This window comes from Myiozetetes cayanensis, unplaced genomic scaffold, assembly GCF_022539395.1.
Source record: "Myiozetetes cayanensis isolate MyiCay16 unplaced genomic scaffold, myiCay2020 scf2-11, whole genome shotgun sequence".
Classification (NCBI taxonomy): Eukaryota; Metazoa; Chordata; class Aves; order Passeriformes; family Tyrannidae; genus Myiozetetes; species Myiozetetes cayanensis.
In genome coordinates, this window is record NW_026087411.1 from 78001656 (window position 1) to 78022456 (window position 20801).

A 20801-nucleotide genomic window follows, 5' to 3' on the forward strand; every position below is an offset into this window, starting at 1 on the left:
TCCAAACACTGATATGGAGTTTTTTTCCCTAGTGAAATTTTCCTCTGTGATAGAATAAAATCCAGGGAAACCAGTATTTGAAATGCTGTTTCACCTTCGTTTATTTTGCTAATGTGTTTGCAGATAATTCAAACGCTGAGAAATTTCGTGGCAGCATCACCTGCTGGAGTGTGTTCTACAAAAGAAAAACAAATAATGAAGAGGGGTTATGGCTGTTAGTTTACTTGTGCCTTCTGCTGAGGGGCTGTTCCCCAGTACTGAAGGAAGCAAGTGATGTTTTGCCAAACCTTGGCAGGCAGGTGAGAGCAGGGAACCTTTCCCTGAGCAGTTTCCCAACACCAACAGGTAAGGAGCTGCTCGGCCGCTCTGTGGGGTGTGGGCTCGATAAGGCCTGCAGAGCGTCTCTTCCTTGACCAGGGTGGATTACATGATTTTATGTAGGTCTCTGTCAGAACCAATACTTGGGTTTTAGCAGGAAAGCACCATTTTTTTCAACTGCAGTGGTTCCACAGTTCTTGCTTTTGGGATTACTAGCAAAGTGTCAGCAGCAGGCTGCATGTCATTTTTCATGGGAGAAGCATCTGTTCAGTTCTTCAGATTGAGATAAAGGAAACTTTGGATTGGAAATCAGATGAGCGTGTCAGTCAGAATAACTGTATTGTGGAGCTACAGACGAGGAGTCAGACAGCAGTTCATTCTTTGTGAAAACAGAGGAAATATTTGTATGATGTACCACTTTCACATCAGTAGTATTCACTGCCGTTGAGCGCAGTTGCTCCTGACCAAGGTGGTTTTGTTAGTTGGTTTCCTGTTACTGCAGTTACTTGAAATATCCAAAGGAATTATTGATATTCAGAGGACACTTATGTCAGCTTAATATTTTATGTTTCAGGTGGTATTTATGTCTGTGTGTGATATTTATAAATAACATTTCTTTCGATTTTTCAACATGTGTATTACAATAACAACATAAGGGAAAAAGGACTGGAGACATCACAGTTAAAACTGCTCTTTCATTTATATACTACTGTTTAATCTCTTGTTGATCTTTTGCTGTCTATGCAATGAATGTTTCAGTAAATAATATTGATTTTATAGAGAATGTGAACGAATATATATGTGTACAAGAGAGGCTTTTTTTATCTGTATTATACTTTTTTTTTAGATTTTAAGTACTTTGCACTGTTCTTAACAGCAACAATACATGGAACATACTGAGATGTTATACACATCATTTGTTCTTGGGAACCAGTGTAACATACGTGGGTGTCAACTGCGTATCACTGTGGTTTTTAGCCAATTTATGATAGTTTTGTTCTGATGCAAAGCTTAAGTATGCTGGAACCAGGATTGCCGCCCACTTCAAATGTTGTTGTTGTTAGCAGATAGCATTTATTTCAGTTACTTCAGAATCTTATTATGAAGTGGGTTTAAGAAGTTTTCATCTTTTTAAAGCAACTTTTATATTCCATCTGGATAATATCTACCGGCGTTGGTACTGGAGATCATTCTCCTGTAACATGTGATGTGTATATGGAATTCCACAGCGCTAATTGGTTCCTCTGAGGTCTCAGACCTCCTAGAAGAGTAAGGTCATCTCCTGTAAGTGTCCAAGCAAAGTACAACTGACTGAACAGCAGTGTTCTCTCAAAGCCGTTGTTGATCACAGAATCCTCATTGATCCTCTGGATGGAGTCCAGGAAGCCCATCACTTCGAGGAATACATGTGTCAGACCATATGACATTACATAATAACCACGCCTGTGAGAAACCCAGAGAACAGGTAATCCGTGGAATGTCCAGTGGTGATACTGGCAGTGGGCTGGCGAGCTCCTGTGCTGGAGAGGATTGCAGTTGGCTACCTTGTGGTTTTTCTCCAGCTTTCATTTGTCCTCCTTCGTGTCTTGTGTAGCAGTTAGTCTGGGAGAATGGGAAATGTGGCTTGTGCAGTCCACACAAAGTTTTCTGAAGGAGGCTCAGAAGGCTGCGTGGATTGTTCCTGTTGCCTCCAGTCAATTCTTGGGCTGAAATTAGCTTGAAGATTAGAGGAGAGGATACAGCCACAAACGTGCATGCACAAGCTTGCAGAACAATGAACATACCCAGAGAAATTGCCCAGAGTAAATTTTTTGTGTGTCACGTAAACAAACAGATCATAAACATTCAGCGCCTGCTTGTTAGGTTTGTTTGTTAGGTTACCCTGTGTTGCCTAAGAGCTTAAGTTAAAACGCTTACCAGGGGTGTGCTTGATCTTCAGGGATCTACTGAAAGAAACAGGCTGAACCTCTTCACCCCTTCTTCTGTTTCTATATGTGTAAAATGGAGGCTACCTGCCTTCCCCGGAGCTTAGAGGGGATTAGTTAGTCCTTACGGACGGCTTTGGAGAGGAGAAGCACTAAGCAGGGTGTTGTGACGTATGACTGCTCTGATGGAGATGGGAAGGGAAAAGACACAAAGGTGCTCCTGGAGAGGGAGGAGCATCACCCGGTGAGGACAGGGTCAGGAGAGTCCCTGCACAGGTTCACGGGGGTGAAGGGAAGGCCACTGATGTCCACAGGGATACTGGAGCTGCATGGGGCTGGCTGACCCTGCTAGGACTCATGCAGCCTGCTCTTTAAAGCAAGCACAATGAGACAGGCAGAGGCAAAATGCCCACAATATTTCAGTGCTTACGAGCACAAACGTGTTGGCTTTAATCAGCTTATGCAAAATGAACTGTACTTGGGACCTGCACATGCTGGGCTTGCTGGGCGAGCTCGTGTTCTGGCGTGGGTGTGTGTACAGGCCCCTGCATCCTCCCTGTGTTGAGGGATGCTGCCTTTGGGCTCCGTTACCCTGCCCTGGGCCTCCCCCCAAAAGCCTACCAGGAAGGCCTCACCACTTATCATGGTCCTGCACAAATTTGGTGTTTGCCTGGAAAACCATGCTCAGTTTCCGCTTGAGTAAGTCAAAACTTGGTTCATTACAAATTAACCTTATGTAGCAGAATTGGTGGTATAAATGCTCACCTGCCTCTTCCCACTCAGCTGAGCATTGTTTCTTTCCTTGTGAGCTCTGTGCCATTCCCATTAGTCCTTGTTGCCTCTGTGTTCACAGAATCACGGAATCAATTGGCTTGGAAGAGACCTCTGACTGAATACCACCATGTCAACTACACCAAGGCACTAAGTGCCACATCCAGTCTTTCTTTAAACACTCCAGGGATAGTGACTGCACCACCACCCTGGGCAGTCCATTCCAATACCTAATCACCCTTTCTGTGAAGAATTTCTTCCTAATGTCCAACGTAAACCTCCCCTGGCACAGCTAAGACTGTGTCCTCGTGTCCTATTGCTAGTTTCCTGGGAGAAGAGACCAACCCCACCTGGCTACAACGTCCTTTCAGGTAGTTGTAGAGAGTGTTAAGGTCACTCCTGAGCCTTCGCTTTTCCAGGCTAAAACAACCCCAGCTCCCTCCACCACTCCTCATCAGACATGCACTCCAGACCCTTCACCAGCCTCGTTGCCCATCTCTGGACCTGCTCCAGCACCTCAATGTCTTTCCTGAACTGAGGGACCCAGAAGTCAACACAGTGCTCAGGGTGTGGCCTCACCAGTGCCAAGTACAGGGGAACTTGTGTTGAGGGTGCACAGCCCCACACTGCTTGACCTCGCCATCAATAGCTTCCCCATCATCTGCATAAGGGTCCTGGTGACTTTTACCAAGCTGCCCTGACCGTTTTTCCTTCCTGCCCATTCCCTTCTGCATCCTTTGGGATTTAACTCCATGTAGTTGGGCTGGATAATGCCCAACAGATAAAGCAGTGTCTGAAACTGGGATGCAGTGAGCTCCCCCTTACACTGCACAGACTGAAGGGGTACCCAGAAAGGGCATCCAGAGCTCTCCAAATCTGTTGGTTAAAAATCAGCTGGTTTCTCACATTAACTCAGTTTTCTGGTGGCTTTGGTTGGGTTTCTTTTCCTGTTTCTCATCTCTCACAAGAAGAAAAAAGGCTGTAATATTAAAAGATAATTTTATAAGTCCAGGGAGAACACACTTTTTCCTTGTACAAATTAATGGTCTGTAATAACTACAGTGTAGGAATTGATTTTCTGCAGGTAACAACTTTGTGGGCTTGATACAATAAAGTAATAGAGCTGTGCATGTTGTCTGTAAACCCTGCAGTATTTCAGGCCTGTGACAGAAACAGCCTTTATCATACAAGAATAACAAGCGCATTCCAACATTTTTAGGTTTCAGTGTGTGAACACCAAACATAACAAAAATATCTGAAGTTCGTTAGTCATTTTCATCTGAATTTGCCAGGCATAGCGCTTTAAGTGTGATGGTACTTCAAAGCCCATGACAATTTGGTTTAAAAAAAAAAATTTAAATAATTTCATCCTCTTGAAATATTAGCATAGGAGAAAAACAAAGGAAAAGCCTCTCTTGGCACCTGTCATCTTGAAGTTCTACCTGAACTTGAAGATGCAGTGAGAAGTAGCCCTTCTGCATGAAGTGCAAACAGTGTTGGTTCCTGATATAGAGGATGAGCACTGTGATTCTGGACAAGCAAATGATGCCCAAAGAGTACTCAGTGTGTCCCCCTCTGCATCAGCTGAAAGAAAGGGTAGAGCACTTAGGGAACTTTCTGGTTTGCCTGGCTACACATGTCTGGTACTCACTGAAGTAAAAGCTGGTTTCTAGAGCCTACATAAAATCCATCCACATGTCTGAGTTATTCCTCTGTGCCTTTGAAGAAGTAAAGTTGCTGACCTGGAGTTAGGTCTAAACTCTGGCCTGCGGGGAGCCTGGGAGGATGGTGCTGATCTGTGGAGATAGGGAAGCTGGACCATGATATCCTGTTTTGAGGAAGCCAGTGGGGAGGGTGACCTCAGAAGATGTCAGGAGAGAGACCAGTGTTGGTACCTACTTGGGCCGGGAGAGACCCAGAGTATGAAATTGGTTCCACAAGGCAGCGAGAGTGGGCATGGATTGGGTGCGGTGATTCTGGTGGTTGCACAAGTTGTGGATCTCCTGGTTTTACCCAGAGGTGTTTCTTCAGGGGAACAGTACTTACCAAAGCTGTAAGTACCCATCAGGCTGGCAGCAAGCAGATGCTGTTGACGCCTGAGCCCAGCTGCAGGGCTGTGTGTAGCTGTTACCATCTTTTCTGGTGGTGAGGGTGATGTACCAGCACTTGAGTCCCATGCCTCCCTGCTTGCATTACCAGCACTGCTGTTCTGCAGGCAGCTCTTCTCAGTGTGGCATTACAGACCTTCTCTGTTTTGATGGCCGTATTTGAAATATTTGTTGCTTATTATGCAAATTATCTGCTTTTCATCACCAGATCTTTTTGTGTGAATGCTATGTTGAGTCTTCAATATGTATTTAATATTTCTTGAATGTTAACATGTTAATGGCTTCCAATTTTCTATTGCTTCATCTCTTGGCCACTTCAACTGAAATTATTGTTATAGCTGCCCTTTTGTGAAATGTGTTATGCTTGTTCTTATTTTTCTCTTCAGTTTTATTCAAATGCTTGGCAGCTTAAGTAAACCTTCTTGCCTTATTTATTTTGTTTAGAACAACAGATTCTCATTGAATCAAATATGGGAGTTTATTTAGTTAATAGGGAGACTGTATGGCACTACTGAGTGTAAAATACACTCTGTGGTAACCTACAGCATTAAACGGGTACAGTTTTCGCAATTTGAAGTTTGTGTGTTGATTCTTTTATATATGTATATATAAAAAGATTCTCAAAAAATTTATTACTGCTCTTTATGCAGAATTTCATCACAGCAGATGATGTCTGCTATTCCCCTAAATCTTAGCCTTTGTATAGAGAAAAGGTTATAGAATTGTCTTTGTGCATATTGAATGAAAAGGTGCTCCTTCAGAAGGCTAATAAGTAAAACTGGACCTCAGTGAGAAAAATACATCAAGGTAATACGTCCCTGACTCTGAAGTTTATGTGGCTCTTCCTTCAGGGGATCAGGGGAAGCTGCTGGAGTCCTTCTGAATTGCTGCCAAGTGTCCTCATGTCCCAAAGAAAACTCCTGGAGGACACGGGGCAGAGAGAATGCTGCAAAATTTAGGAGTTGCAAGGCACCGTGAGAAGGGAATGACAGGCACAAAAAGCTACATAGATGGTGATGAGTTTTATCTCAGCCCTCTTACAAAAGCTTGAAGCCCCCCAGGATCCACTGGTTACACAATGACAACTCTTCTGAGTGTGCCCTTTTTGTCTGGGTTGTGAAGGATGGGAAACTTCTGCCTGGCATTTGTGGGAGCCAGACCAAGTGAAACAAAGGGTGACAGGAAGGGTCCCTGCTACAGTGTTGGGGTGTTTTGTTTAATAAGATAACTGTGCTAAGATTGAAAGGTGCTGATGCTTCTCCACAGTCTCAGACCACTTGTTTCCTGGCTGGCTGGCTGTTCAAATCCAGGTCCTGCTGTTTACCTTGTACAGAAAGTATTTGGCGTAAAGGGAATGACATAAACACTTGGGTGAGGAAATGCAAGATCTCCTAAAGATAGCACAGAATTGTTTCTTAATGAGGTTGTGGTAGGTATGTCATAATGGGCCTTCAGAAAAGTATTAAAAGTATTTGCCTCGGTGTCTTAACACCCTCTCCCAGAGTAGGGAGTGGTCTCCTGCCTGGTCTGAGCTGGAGCCTCGGGCTCCACTGCAGTGAGCAGCCCCTCTGCACCTCATTGCTACCACTCTTGAGATTTTGTATTTAAAAGGAAGGCAGTTCACTGGCTAGGATTTGACAGTGTCTTTTGTAAATTAGTGTTTTGAAAGGAAACCAGTGGGCTTCGCTGGATGCCCATGAGTTGGTCCAGGTGCTTGTTTCTAATGCAGACAGTAGCTCATTCATGAGCATAACCCAAAGAGGATGTAGTTGGTTGTATCTTTTTGGTTTTTAACTGAAAAAGGTATTTTTGTAAGTGATTTAAAAATGGCATTAAGTTTAAAAAAAAAAATAAAATCAAGCAGGTGCCATGCTAAAACGTGAAGTACTTCTACAGTTTCACAGCTTATCTGTGTTTTTTTCCTCTGTGTTATTGTTCCCCACAAAAGCAAATGAATTGAAGACATCAAGCAAATGACTGATCATAACAGACTTTAAGGTGCTGAATTATTCCTCAGGTTTATGCTGCTTTAGGGTGCCTGTTGATTGCATGCTGACTGTGAAAGAGTTTGATTACCTTAATAGTTGCAAGAAAGACGTGCAGGACCAAAAGCATAGGTTACTGTTGAGATGTTATAACCCAGAAATAAAAAAAAAATATGCTAAAAATGCCTTCCATTTCAATTCCTTCATAAAATAAATGAAAACAGTGTTAAAAAAGTATCCAGTTATTTTTAGAAATTTCTAGAAAGCATAGAATGCAAGGGCATGAGTGCAGCAGTGCTACCAGCCCACTGCGAGACCACATGGAAGTGTTTAATTAAATGAAGAGGCTAGCTTCTTTTCAGGTTGTAGGATATTATTTGAAACGAATTGCAGCTTGTTTTCAAAGTCAGTTATTTTCAACCAGTAACTTCTAAACACCGCCTATTTCTGCTCTGTCTGCTCTGCGTGCACTGAGGCTGGGAGAAGGCGAGAGGGGCAGCTGAAGCTGCGGGCATGTGCCCTGTGCTGCGCTGGCTTGTATGCACCAGATGGTCCCACCCTGCAGCTCACTTGCTGCTTATTCCCTTCAGTTTCCTAAGTCTTACTAATTTTTGCTTCTATAAATCATCAGTTCCCTTTCCTAGCAATTAATCATTTTGCTTATTTTTGGTTCTATATTTAATCCTTCCCATTCATCAACTCTCTTGTGTGTTAATCTTCCAATATTGGAAGACACACATGCATTTCTGTGCCAGTTAGGATCCCTGTCCATATACCCCAGTTTCCTCTCTTTGTTTTGGTGACCAGGAACAAGATACTCCAGAGGAAGGAGCAGTACTCCTGCCTCACCTCGAATGGCAAATACAACATCCTGACAGCCTGTGGTATCTTCACCCTTTAGTTATTGGGTTAAGACTGGAGAGATGTGAGATGTTTGTATTCTTTTGCAAAGTCTTGCTGAGATGGGAAAGTCATGTCTATTCTCTTTTTGAATCCAGATGGACTCTTGGCCTCCCTGGTATAAAGGGAAGTGAACTACTGTTTGGGTAAATTGCATGTTGTATAGAGTATTTTTTTTACAAATGCTGTGTTTTTATTTGAGTAAAATTTGTTTCTTCTAACGTTACATAAAGCACAATCTCCTGTTTTATCTTCCCAGTTTATTTTCTAAAACATGTAATTTGAGTAGACCAAATGGAGCATGTTATCCAGAACCGGAGCACACCTTCCTCTCTCTCAGCAGCACTGGGGCAAGGGTTTTGATGTCTCCCCTTCCTTTTGGTCAGCCAGTGATGGAATGCCCCTGTTCAGAGCCCAGGCATGGGCTGGCTGGGCAGTGGTCCTGTGCTGTCCTGCCACCACAGGAGGGCAATGCAAGCCATCCCTGGTGGCATCACAGACTCTTGCTTAAATTGGAGAGGTGTTTGTCAACTGACTTAAAAGCCACCACTGTGTGGATGAATTTCTCGTTCTTTTGTTTTTGTTTTTGTTTTGACAAAACATGGTAGAGATGTCTATCAGCTGAGTGGCCTTCTTGAACATAGTGATAGGACAAGAGGTAATGGCTTTGAACTGAAAGAGGATAGGTTTAGATTAGATACTAGGAAGAAATTCTTCACTGTGAGGGTGGTGAGGCACTGGAACAGGTTGCCCAGAGAAGCTGTGGATGCACCATCAAGACCAGGTTGGATGGGGCTCTGAGCAACCTGGTCTAGTGGAAAGTGTCTTGGGACTAGATGATCTTGAAGGTCCCTTCCAGCTGTGGGGATCTATGAATGATAGCTCTTTTGTTCCAAGGTGCACCTGCGGGGCATATGTAGACGGCTTTAGTTCACTTGTATGTATGAATTCTACAGAAAACTTTATAAAAGTCACATCATGTCTCTTAAGTGATTCTCCTAACCAGCCTCTCACTTAAAAATGCTTCATGAGAGGTGAGGAGACATAATGAGATGTTGACACCTGCAGCATCAGTTGGAAAGACCTGGAGCTCCTGTGTCCAACAGAGTAGGACTCTCCATGGAATAAACCTGGCCTGGAGAGCCTACGAGATGGTGTGTCGAGGGGATTTATAGTTCTGTGGTTTATAGCTCTGTGTTTGAATTCATGCATGCAATGCCTTATTTTTGGCAACATGTGCTGCCAGCATCTCTTATCATTCCATGACTTATTCAGACATGTGAATAAATTCCCACTTCTCTACTGCAGGTTGATATTGGTGCCCTTTGTGGACTTATGTGAACTCCTTTATAGTACATAGTGTTGCTCTGCCTTTAGCATGTGTACATAACTGCTCAGATAAAATAAATTCATTGCACCTCACTGCAGCTGTCAGTTAAAGGAAGTTGTGCGTTTTTCCCTTGAGTGTTGGGATAGTTTTTCTCCAGCCTTTCTTTCTTTGAAAGCCCAAGTAGCGTGCTACTTCTTAGATCTTTCTCTTTCTTTAGGGAGGAAAAATCACTTTCTGCTTTTCTTGTGTTTAGAATTATGCAAAGCAGTTGCCAAACATAAACATGCAACTGTAAATGCCATAGAAATGTACTCTACAACGATTCCACTGTTAACCACACCAAAGAAAACAAAAATGCAAGGTTATTCAAATTGATGTCACATGCAGGAAGTGACATTTAAATTCTTACTCATTTAAAATAAAGCCATCTTACCATTTTCCTCTTTTAAAGTGTTGAAGATTTTCCATTAGTTAAAGGGTTGTCTTGCAGGCCTTCAAGAATAAATTTTTCCATTATTTTTTTAGAGACTTGAGTTGTCGGGCTTTTTTAAGATGATGGTATACATGTGAGTGTGAGAACTGTGTACATTTAATTGGCTGTTTGAAAACCTGAGGACTGACCTCAGAAGGCATTAGGAAATGGCAGTGCCACTGCTTATCTTTACACTTCATAAGAAGTATTGTTTAATTCTTGGAAGAAGAGGGTGTTTCAGTCTTGCTCAGTTTTTGTATTTGTTCTAGTTTGCTTTGCTTTTGTTAGTGTTTTTCCTTGTCCACTTCAGTGCTGGAACATAGTGTTGAAACAACTATGTGGTTTATGCTTTTAGTCCCAAGTTTTTCATTTTTTCATCATGTGGAAGCCTTGTGTTGAGCCTCCTGTAAACAGATTTTCTTGAATTCAAACAAAAAGTGAAGACTGTGACATGAAGCCAGTTTTGGCTGTGAAATTATCAGGGTCAAAGTCACTTGCACACATCCAGTCCCAGCAGCAGTGGGCTCGGGCCTGCCCAAGTGTTGATCTTCCCCACTGCTCCTGGATGAGCTCGTGTCCCAAAAACAAGCAATGTTCAGAATTCCTCTGGATAATGTGCAGAGCTGTCAGTCCGCTCCACCACTCGAGTTGTCTGAACAAGCTTGTTCTCCTTCCTTCTTGAAGAAGTGTTGCTGGAGTAAGCATCTGTCCTTCCCCTTTGTTGGAATTGCTGATCTTTTTGCCTGCTGGTTGCGCTGTGGCTTCAGTGCAACTGTTGATGCTCATCTGAAGCACAAAAGGACACTGCATTTGTTTCATTTCTCAGGCATCTGCCAGAAGTATTTGATATTGTTGAAGTGTCGAGATGCTATCTCAGTCTCTTCTGTACTTCAGCATTTCTCCATTGCTATGCTTGAAAACATAACCACTAAATTTGAAGTATGAGTTGTCTTTCAAATCAAATATAACATTTAATGTGCTTTTAGCTGGTAAAATTATCACATGTGCTAACTGATAAAATTTTTAAAGTTACTGTTGAATCTTGTTTATTAGAATATGTGTGTGTTCCTATTATCTACCACTTATCCAGAAGACTGAGGAAAAATAAGTCTCTATCTCCTGTATAATACTCTGTCAGCCAGAAGTGTCTTCTATTGGAAGATGTTAAAATACAATTTATCAAGGAAAAAAATAAATTAAAAGATACTCTGTTAAAAAAAGGAGAAAAAAGCTAAAATCCTGTTAAATAATTAAGATGCTTTGGGCTTTATCAGGATTGACAGTGTTCTTACCATAATATACATATGCAAAAACTGTAAGAAGTTTAATATTTTATAGCAAGGATAATGCCAAACCCTAAATCTACTGGCTTGTTTCTATGGTAACAAATATTGAAATATGTCTAGCCAACACTGTAGGTTCCCCCTATTTAATTTCTGTCTGTGGGTTCTAGGAATTCATTAGGACTGTAGAATCCTTTTAAAATTGGTACATTCTGTTGTAACATTCCCTAAGATTAATGTTGAACATAACTTTAAATTTTAACATAAACATTTCTTTGAAAGAGATGCCTTAGCAAGTGTGGGATTAGTGTTTTAATTCTAAGACTGTATGTTCATTGATCTGGTATTTTTGTTCTTCCTTGGCAAGTTGAATTTTTTTTTCCTGTGCATGACTATACTTAAAAAATGGAGTTTCAGTCTATGTATTCTGATGAGAATATTCAAGGCTGCTGAACTGGAACAGGGCGGCTGGAAGACAACAACAGCGTGAAGTCAGCACCTGCAGGATTAAGTTCAGTGGTCAGAACTTCTTGGCCAGAACTACTTATTAGGGATCCTGTCATACTCTTGCAATTAAAATGATGACTTATTGCGAGCTCAGTCTTCATTTCAATTTGTTGTGCTTAACATTTTGTTTGTTACAGAGTATTTTCTAAATATCTGATTTAAATCATTTTGTGTCTGGCATCTTCTTGTTGTTTTCTTTTGAGGGCAGCCCGGCAGTGTTGGGAAGTAATCTGCAGTGTTGGCTGTGAGATTCCATTTCCCCAGTGGTAACTCAAACCACAAGCACTAGTCCCAGCACTAAGAGGAAAATTTTGGAACTTTGAAGTGAAACGTCAGGTTGAAGCAATATTTTGCATCTGGTTGACTAGCCAGTGTTAGATGCAGCTGGAAGCATAAAGACTTCCTCCCTCTGCCTGCGGGGACTCTGGTTTCTGCTGGCATGTAGTAAAGATAATGAGGCAGCAGAAAGAAAATTTCAGAAACTGAGATTTGCACTTAACAGCTGTGTTTCAGGAGCCCATGGTTATGGACTAAATGCATGTTTTCTCATAGGGCTAATAGCATCCAACCTTTTTTCCTCAAAGATACTTATAGCTGGGGACTTGGAAATCAGACCCAGCAAACTTAACTGATGCCTCATAGGGCAAGGAGGTGCAGCTGGAACCAGTGACTGAAGAACTCAATAAAAGCAGAAGGTGGTGTTCAGAAAATGTGCAGTTCATTAATTCATATCCTTCTGGAACAATAAGGAAGAAAGTTGGCTATTTATTGGGCAAAGGATTATCTCCACAGTCCTGTATGAGAATGGGTGATTTCAGTGTGAATCTGAGGCAATGCTTCCCTCTTAGTGCTGAAGGAGCTGACAGTTCTACTTACTCCTCAGGCAGAGCCAGGCTGAAAGAAGGGACCATTGTATGTGCACAAGGGAATGTGAAAAGAAAACAACAGACATAAATGCTGTTCAACTGGATTGTGAGAAAAATATCCTGTCACCTCACAAGTCCTAGGTAAATCTCCAAAAGCTTCTTTTGTGATTGTAAACATTGTGTAGAAAAAGAACTGAGGCAGTATTCAGTGAAGAAATTGCTTTGGATTGGATATGGGAGGCTTGAGACATCCCTGTTAAGTTAGTATTCGTGTCCCATCATTCAGGGTGCACTCTGGCAGGCACAGTCCCACCAACAGAGACTTTAACTGTAGGGATTGAAGCCCTTTCACAGCAGGAATCTCCAGTGACCTGAGCAGTGCCCTGCTTGACTCTCTACACACACCACACTCACACAGTCAAACAAGGTTTCTTTACCAGCTCTGCTCCAGGTTTCTCATAGCACAGTCCCAGGCATCTGGATCCTGAAAGCAGTTTAATCGTGGTGCAGTGAAACAGAAGCAGCTTGTAGAGACCCCAACAAAGGAAACCCTGGGCTTTTATACACTTCCAGTCTATCCACGAGATAGTCTAAGGTCTTCCTGCTGGTTCATTGGCTCCTGTTGTGTCTCCCAAGTGTCTGTTCGCCTGAATGGTGCCACTGGTCCCTGTGCCTTTTGTTGTGCAAGGGGTCATTGGCAGTTTGCAGCCTCTTGCCTGGGCTCCTGCCCCATAGGAGCACAAGCTGCAGCTTGCACACTGAACTACCTGCACTAAATGTATTCCTCAGCAATCCTGGCCCTCACCTTGCTTCACCTGTGTATATATTTATGTGACCCTGTCCTGAGGTACTCTTTTTTCTGATGTCCTGTGGTGTTTTTTGAATCATCATGGGCTGTGGAAATAGGACCTGCAAAGTCACCAACAAAAGAGTTATGAGTCTCCCTCTATCATCAGTGAATCTTATCACCATACTGTCTGAAAGCTCTTGAGAGTGTGTGAAAGCTCTTGAGAGTATGTGTTCTTGTGGTACCCAAAGTCCCTGGGGCTTCTCGTGCTGGGAAGCGTTGCAGCTGCTGTAGAAGTTTTGCCTTCACACACACCCATGCCATGCAGTCAAGAACAGTGATGTACACTCTCAGCAGTATTTTGAACTCTCCAGGCTTCATCCCAAGTCTGTGGAAAGACTTTTGATCTCTGCAATGAGCTTTACCCAAGGGACCAATTTAAATGATAGGTGCATATTCCTGTTACTCTGAAATGGTGCATTTCTGCAGGGCTGCTTTTTTTTTTTTCTCCTTATTTTCTTTTTGTTTAACCATGAAGTTGCCCTTTTATTGAAAAAGAAAATAAAACAACCTCCAGTCTCATAACTACAAGGTGAAACTTTTCTTTTCAGGACAGAGATGTGAAGTATCTGTATGTATTTGTAGAGTCCCCAGTTGCATTTGTAGAGTGCAGTGAGGGTTGTGGCTGAGGTGAAAGCCTTATTTATTTATTTATTTTAAATCCAAACAGAAATTCTGAACAAAACTTTCTGAAGGAAACTGACTCAAGACTTGCTCAAAACAATTGAAAAAATTTTGCTCTTTCATTTCTTGGGTTGAGTGTGAAACTTGGTGAAACCATGGATGTGCTGCAGCCCAAACCTAAAGTTGTGCCAAGGGACTTTTAGTTTGGATATTAGAAAAGGTTCTTCACCCAGAGGGTGTTTGGGCACTGGAACAGGCTTCCCAGAGAAGTGCTCACAGCACCATACCTGACAGAGTTCAAGAAGCATTTGGACAATATTCTCAGGCACGTGGTGTGACTCTTGTGAATGGTCCTGTGCTGGACCGAGAGTTGGACTTGATGATCCTTGTGGGTCCACTCCAACTCGGCATATTCTGTGATTCTGTATGTGTAGCAAAATGAACTCTGTTTTGAGTCTTTCTCACATCATAGTGATGGACCTGTCAAATTTATTTTCAGGAAAAGAGAGCGGGATTGAGAGCAGGAATATACATGTGCATGAAGGCTGCGAATACTCCCATTCCATTAGGCTTGTAATCTTTCATAGGCAGAACAAGCCTACTCACTAGTACAGGCAGTTGGTAGCTGTCGGGAAGCTTTCATGATGGACAAATGTGTCCACACCAGTTTTTCCACCTTACTTCAAAACATCTGGTATGTATCAGGGTCCTGCACTCTATTTTTGACTCTCAGAGCTGTGAAACGAAAAAGCAACTTGTATTCTTCTGTGACCAGCTCTCACAAAATCATATGGTCTCTGTGCAGTCAGACACATCAAAATATGCTTTGACTTGTTCCTACAGTTTGAAAAATACTTACCATCAGGTTTAGTTGAATTATGTACTGAAATCCTGCAAAGAATAAGCATGATTTGAGGGGAAGCACGCATGAGGAAAGATGCCAGTGGTTGTATGGACTGCTCAGCACAAGGCAGAGTTCAAGCCACAGTTGCCACTATTAACCTTCACGACGTTCACACAGAACAGTGGTCAGTGTTCTTTTGTAGAGCTAATGCTAGTATTTCCCTTAACATAAGCAGTTCTGTAGGAAGATGCAAACCAGATGATTAAAAAATAATAGGCAGTGTGAGTACATGCAAAGAATACCTGCTTTGTTACAGAAGCACGCGTTTCCTGCAGGAGCTACACCCCTTTGTGGGAGAAGAAACAAGGATTTGGAGAACTGTATCCCTTTTAAATGTCTCTGACTGCTTAGTGCTTTCCTGGTGGTGTGGGGAGGTGGATTTTTTCTGATAGGTTACTTGGAGGCCTACAATTTGGAACAGAAGGTGGATAGTACAACTCAATAATGCCTTTTATGTGATATTCACAACAATGTTACCGAGAGTGAGTCTCCCTGCCCGATTTCCCAGCTGATTAAGAATTCAGTTTCTTATTTTTGAGCCCTCTGGAGGTGAAATTTTGAGAGGTCAGGGGTGGCTCTGTTGCACTTTTCTCTCCTCAGTTCCCTAGCCTTATGGTGAAATGTTTTTTCTCTATAGTTAGTTCTACTGTAGTGGTTAAAGACAGAAAATGTTTAGCTTAACCCTGAGGCAGCTCAATCCTTGTGCTGGATTAATTAAAAAGTAGTTCTGTCCCCTCTGCAGCAGCAGAGCGGTGTTTGGAAGGGGAATGAAGGGAGGAGCGCTGTGCACTGGGAGCAGGAGGGCTGATCATGCCAGCCAGGATTCCTGCTGTCTGCGGGAGATCCCAGCATGTAAGGGGAGCACTTATTGGCTCCCAGGTCTGCCACACAGCTCCCAGAGCTTAAATTTGCATGCAGTGGTCTGTTTATAAGAGAGCCATTCCAGCACCCCAGTGTTTTATTTTCTAAAGTTGTTTCAACAACCCCCCTTTTCCATTAGGGGGAGGGGGAGGAAGCACCCTTTGAAAGAGGGGCTAGGTAACAAAGTTCTGCACTTATCCTCCACGTACACTTTGTGCAAGTTAAAAGGCTCGTTCTGCCTTTCATCTTGTGTACTGTTTTCTGCAGATATTTCCTAACTTCTCCCATGACGTTTTTGCCTGCTTCTTCAGAAGATTGTATGGACTGAAAGAGACTATTGTTTCCGCAAGAGTGCAGGCATGTGCACATTGGCTAATCTGGTTGGTACAGGATTTCAGGAGTGGGTGAGGAACAGGATTGGGATGTGTGCGCCTACGAATTCCTGTGAACGGCATGCTCGCCTTTTCTGTAAATAATATCACATTTCACTTTCTAGGTTCACCATTTGTATTTCTCCAGAAGCTGAACTCCCGTACCGTGAGATGTAAACAAGGAAATGGCATACAGGAAGATTGCAAAAGCTTTGGTTAGCAGAGATAGAAGGTTGATTCAGTTTTCAGTCCTGTGCCTGGATAAGTGTCAGCTACTTAAATACATGGAGACTCAGAACGTTTATTTTTCACAAACATCATAGGTTTAAAATTGATACTTCATTGTCTTTCTAGCTTTTTCCTTCCCCACATTTGCGTTTTCAGTTTTCAAGTACAGGATAGGCAAACAAATACTTTTTAGGCTGTTGTTTGGGAGGAGGCAGACTTTGGCAATCAAGGTGCATTTGCCAGCTCTTGAGACACTGCACACTGAACCTTGCATTTTCAGCGAACTCTTTTCTGCACAGCAGTTTGCATACAATGCATTGGGTGATAATGGTTGAGGTTTTTTTCCCATTTGGATGGTATCACCAGGGAGCAAAGAAACCCCCAGTTGTTAGTTTTGTTTACACCCGGCATCTTGTCAGATGAAAGCTCACCACATACTTGTTTCCTCTTTTGGGAGCGTTACCTAAAAGATGATGATGCTGGGATAACTCCAGCTTCCTGGTGGTGACCCAGATCTCTGCTGGCGATGAGATCTCTGTCTCCACTGGGCATGCAGCAAGAACAGCAGTTGTGTTTTCGACTGCTGATCTGCAGACATGTTCCCATACAGTGTTTCCAGGCTCGTCAGCGATCTTGCAGCGCCTTGGCTATTGCTGCTGACGTGCCCTTGTCTGGCAGAGAAAGGCAGGATTTTCTTCCACAGTCTGGTTTCATATAGGTCTCATAAGAGGGTGTGAGGCAACTCCAGGGTGTTTTTACATACTACTTTTGCATGTGTGAGACAGCATAAAAATCCTCTGAGGTTTTTTAGCAGCAATAGCACTGTATAACTGACTGTTTGCTGTATGTCCACTTTAATACGGTTTCCTTGCTTGGTCAGGAATAGTTGCAGCTTGTGAATGGCTCCTTGGAACTAGAAGGGTGCAGGCCAAAAGGCTGAGACTTGCTGGTAATTTAGGAATTTATGAGGATTTATTCCATGGTTGTTGGTGGGATTTGGCTAGCTGAGATGCTTTTTGACAGATGCACAAGAATTCCCAGGTGTTGATAAAAGGATTTGATAATAACCAATCGAAGAGGTTAGGGAAGAGAGATTGGGAAGGGAAGTGAGGAGGACTTGGGGATTTGTCTGGATTCTTTTAATCCATGGGCTGTCATATTTAGCAAAGAGCTTATAGCGTCACCCACAGTCTTCTGCTAGACCAAACTGCTGTGTTGGCTATCCTTGAGGGGTTTCTCCAATGCCTGTGTTGGGTCAATCAGCTTCCTTGCTTCCCAGCCACTTCACTGTTTACCCGAGTGGTGTTTCTGGAACAGCACCTCCTTTTTAGCAGCTCATGGGCACAGTATGGGGCACTGGAACCAGCATCTGAAGCCGCCTTTTCCTGTCCAAAACTCATTTTGTCTTAGAGTGTTCACTGCTATAGCCAGGAATGTTTGAGGCATGTTTCTGCTGACAGTTTTCTGCTCTGCACTCCTGAGGATTGGATGTAGGACGGTTTGGAGAGTTCCTAGCAGTGGAACTCCCTATTTACAGTCAGTGAATTCATTAGAGCCCTGAATTATTTACCTTAAAGAATTCAAGTCCTGAATTATTTACCTTTAAGGTCTGTCTTCCTGCGTTCTGCGTTTGGTTGACTGTAGACCTATGCTCTGTTATTTGATGTTATATGCTATGAATATCTAATGTAGTGTAATATCTAAGGCAGTTTCAGCTATTTGATGTTAATTTTATTTTTATACACAAGCACATTGCAACGTTATAGATGATCTTTAAGGTTCCTTCCAACCCAAACCATTCTATGCTTCTATAACTCAGTTCAGAGTGTGACTCAGATGTAAAACAGATTTGTGCACACCTAATTTTAAGTGTTGTAAATTCATGGACAGTTGTCAAGTCTCCCTCTTTCTGCAAGTCCCCTGTCTAGGGCCAAGGGTAGAGCTGTAGTGGCAAGCCCTGGGCAAACTCCCTATTCAGCATCTTGTTTTTTCCCTGCTGTCCCATGTTTGGCCTGAATTTTTATTTATGGCACACTATTCAAATCCTACTGAAGAAGTTTGTCATTTCCTCATGATCTTACTCTGTTTACCAGTGTCAGGCTTGAGGGTTTGACAAATGATTTGGGAAGCACCACCAGTTCTTTACAGGAAGAGAGTTAAAACAAGAGGACAAAGGATCCTGAGGTTCTTACAGCCTTGCCACTGAGATGTCTCCATGCTATGTAGTATTTCACGTCCTGGAAATACAGTCCCCTTCTGTTGTGACTGTTCATTATCTTTAGCTGAGAGAAGCCAGAGTTCAGGTTGGTTAGGAACTCGTTAGTGGCCACTTGAGAGATTGCTGGGTTTAAATGACTGGCACAGTGCTGCATCAGAGCTGTGTGGCAGCTCTCCAAGGCACAGCTCGTCTGCCTGGGCACTGAGAGAGTGGCAGGGAGTGTCAGGGCGGCTGCCATCCTTGCTGCCAACAGCTGTTAGAGCTGTCATGTGCTCTTACCCCGCAGCCCTGATGCACGGCTCAGGTACATCCCGCATGCCAAGAGTGAAGGCAGCCGGAGCGAGCAGCACTCACCTGCCACGGTTTCCTCCATTTTGAGGGCTAAGTGCTTGAACTCATCAGTGTTCTCTCTTGCAGCTTACCTGTGGTACCCCAGAGATTTTTACAGGAAGCAAACCAATGGCAAACAGTGTCCACTGGTGTCATAGAGACTTGAACATGGTTCATTGGCAGTGCTGCAGCTGCACAGGCACCGTGCAGCCCTCTGTGCCTAACCAGGTTCTCACCCTCTCCCCATCCTCCCTCCAATTTTCTGTCCCCATTAAGTGAAATTTCTTGTTTTGACATGCATTTCCCTGCTGATGCCTAGCCCAGCTCTTGGCTGCTCTGTGTTGAACATAGATGGCTCCAGGCTGCAGTAGGAAGGTCACCTGGAGCAGGAGAGAGGGCTGGTCCCCGTCCTTGCTTGGGAGGTGGCCCTGCCCTGGTTGGCAGCAGATGCCAGAGGCAAAGGTCACCTCTCTTCTTCTCAGCCCTGAACTAGACTATGCTGTTTACTTAGTGTGGCATCTGGCTAAAAACAGGTTTAAACTCTCTGTTCTCAGGGTGCCAAAATTTTGTCTTTCCAGACACTTTTTTTGTGAATGGCTCAGTCAGGTCACTGCGACCAAAATCTTGCAACAAAACTTTTTGGCAGACATCCATGTTTCCAAATGCACAAGCCCTGAAATGCAGGAAGGGTATCACAGGTATATCCCCCACCCCGTGCTATGTGTCTGGATTTAATTTTGTATGCCCTTGGGAAGGTAGGCAAGGGATCATGTACACATGGTTGCAGTTGCATCTCCTTAAGCAAAGGGGTTTGTTTTGTTTGCGTTCAAAGGGAGTGATGAAATAATGACACTAATGGCATTTCCAGTACTGGAAATCCAGTTTCCTTTACTTATGATGTGTCTTCTGGCCATTCAGAGAAGTTGGGGAGGTGTGGGGTGGAGGGCTGAGTTTGTATCTTCAGTTGAGTTTCTACCATATGGGCTTTTTTCTTCCTTATTTAAACGTAGAAATGTCTTTTATGGAGTGTATATTTTGGTGCATTGGTGGATCAGTAAGAGAATTTGACACTAAGACTTAAAGCCACTAATATGTGAAGTAAGGAGTAAACACAGACACTAAAAAACCCTTTTGAGAATTTTAAGTGAGGTCACTACTTCAGTAATGTAGGTGCAAAATTCAGGGAAACTTTAAGTAATCTACTGTCAATGTAATTTTGCAAGTATTATTTTTACGTCACTACTGTGGTTATCAGAGGCATGTATTTACTGTTGAAACTGAAAGAAACCTAAGTAGCTTTCTCTCCCCCTGTATTTCTGCTTTTGGTGGCACTGAGTGTCTGTTTGGCATTGGTCCCAGCGCTGCCAGGCAGGATGCCCTGGGAAGAGGGCAGAGGGTATGGGCCGGGAGAGCTGCATTCTGCTGTGAAGCTCTACAGGTGATGGGCTGTGGTACCTCATCTAGCTCTCCAAATTGATGTCTGTTGCTTCTGTTTGGTCAATGAGTGATTTTGTGGAACAAACTTTTTCTTGTTTAATGTCTTTATGAGATGAAGCAGAAAATAAAGAACCTAAATATCTGCTGGGAAACTACTATAATGCAAAATAATAGGTAATTGTGTACAATTAACCAATTTTCTCCTTTGTGTTGTTTTTCACACAGAGCGATGAGGCAAGAGAGAAGTTTTTAAAAATAGAAAAATGTGATTGCATAAACGTCGTTGCTGACAGGAGGACTCAGTGGATTCAGGTAATAATGTGACACTGTTTTTTATTGTGCTTTGAACACTGGCTGGCTTTCAGGCTGCCAGTGGCCCTTTGTCAGGGGCTGAGGAGTAGAGGAAGGTGACAAGGTATAACAAGACCCAGTGGCTGGCTGTTAATTCATTCAGACCAGACAAGAGGGTGTGAGTGTTCACACAGCACTGGTGGTTGCTGAATAGAAGAATGTTGC

The 20801-nt window shown here is 43.0% G+C and overlaps 1 protein-coding gene across 6 annotated transcripts in view; it reads left to right on the forward strand.

The window, feature by feature from the left end:
• The window catches only part of BACH2 (BTB domain and CNC homolog 2), a 188446-nt gene that overhangs the window by 21973 nt on the left and 145672 nt on the right, over positions 1 to 20801 (forward strand). For all 6 annotated transcript variants that reach the window (XM_050316405.1, XM_050316404.1, XM_050316408.1 and 3 more), the window contains exon 2: positions 20511 to 20597. The gene's annotated coding sequence lies outside the window, so the exon portion shown is untranslated. The remainder of the gene's footprint in view (positions 1 to 20510; positions 20598 to 20801) is intronic.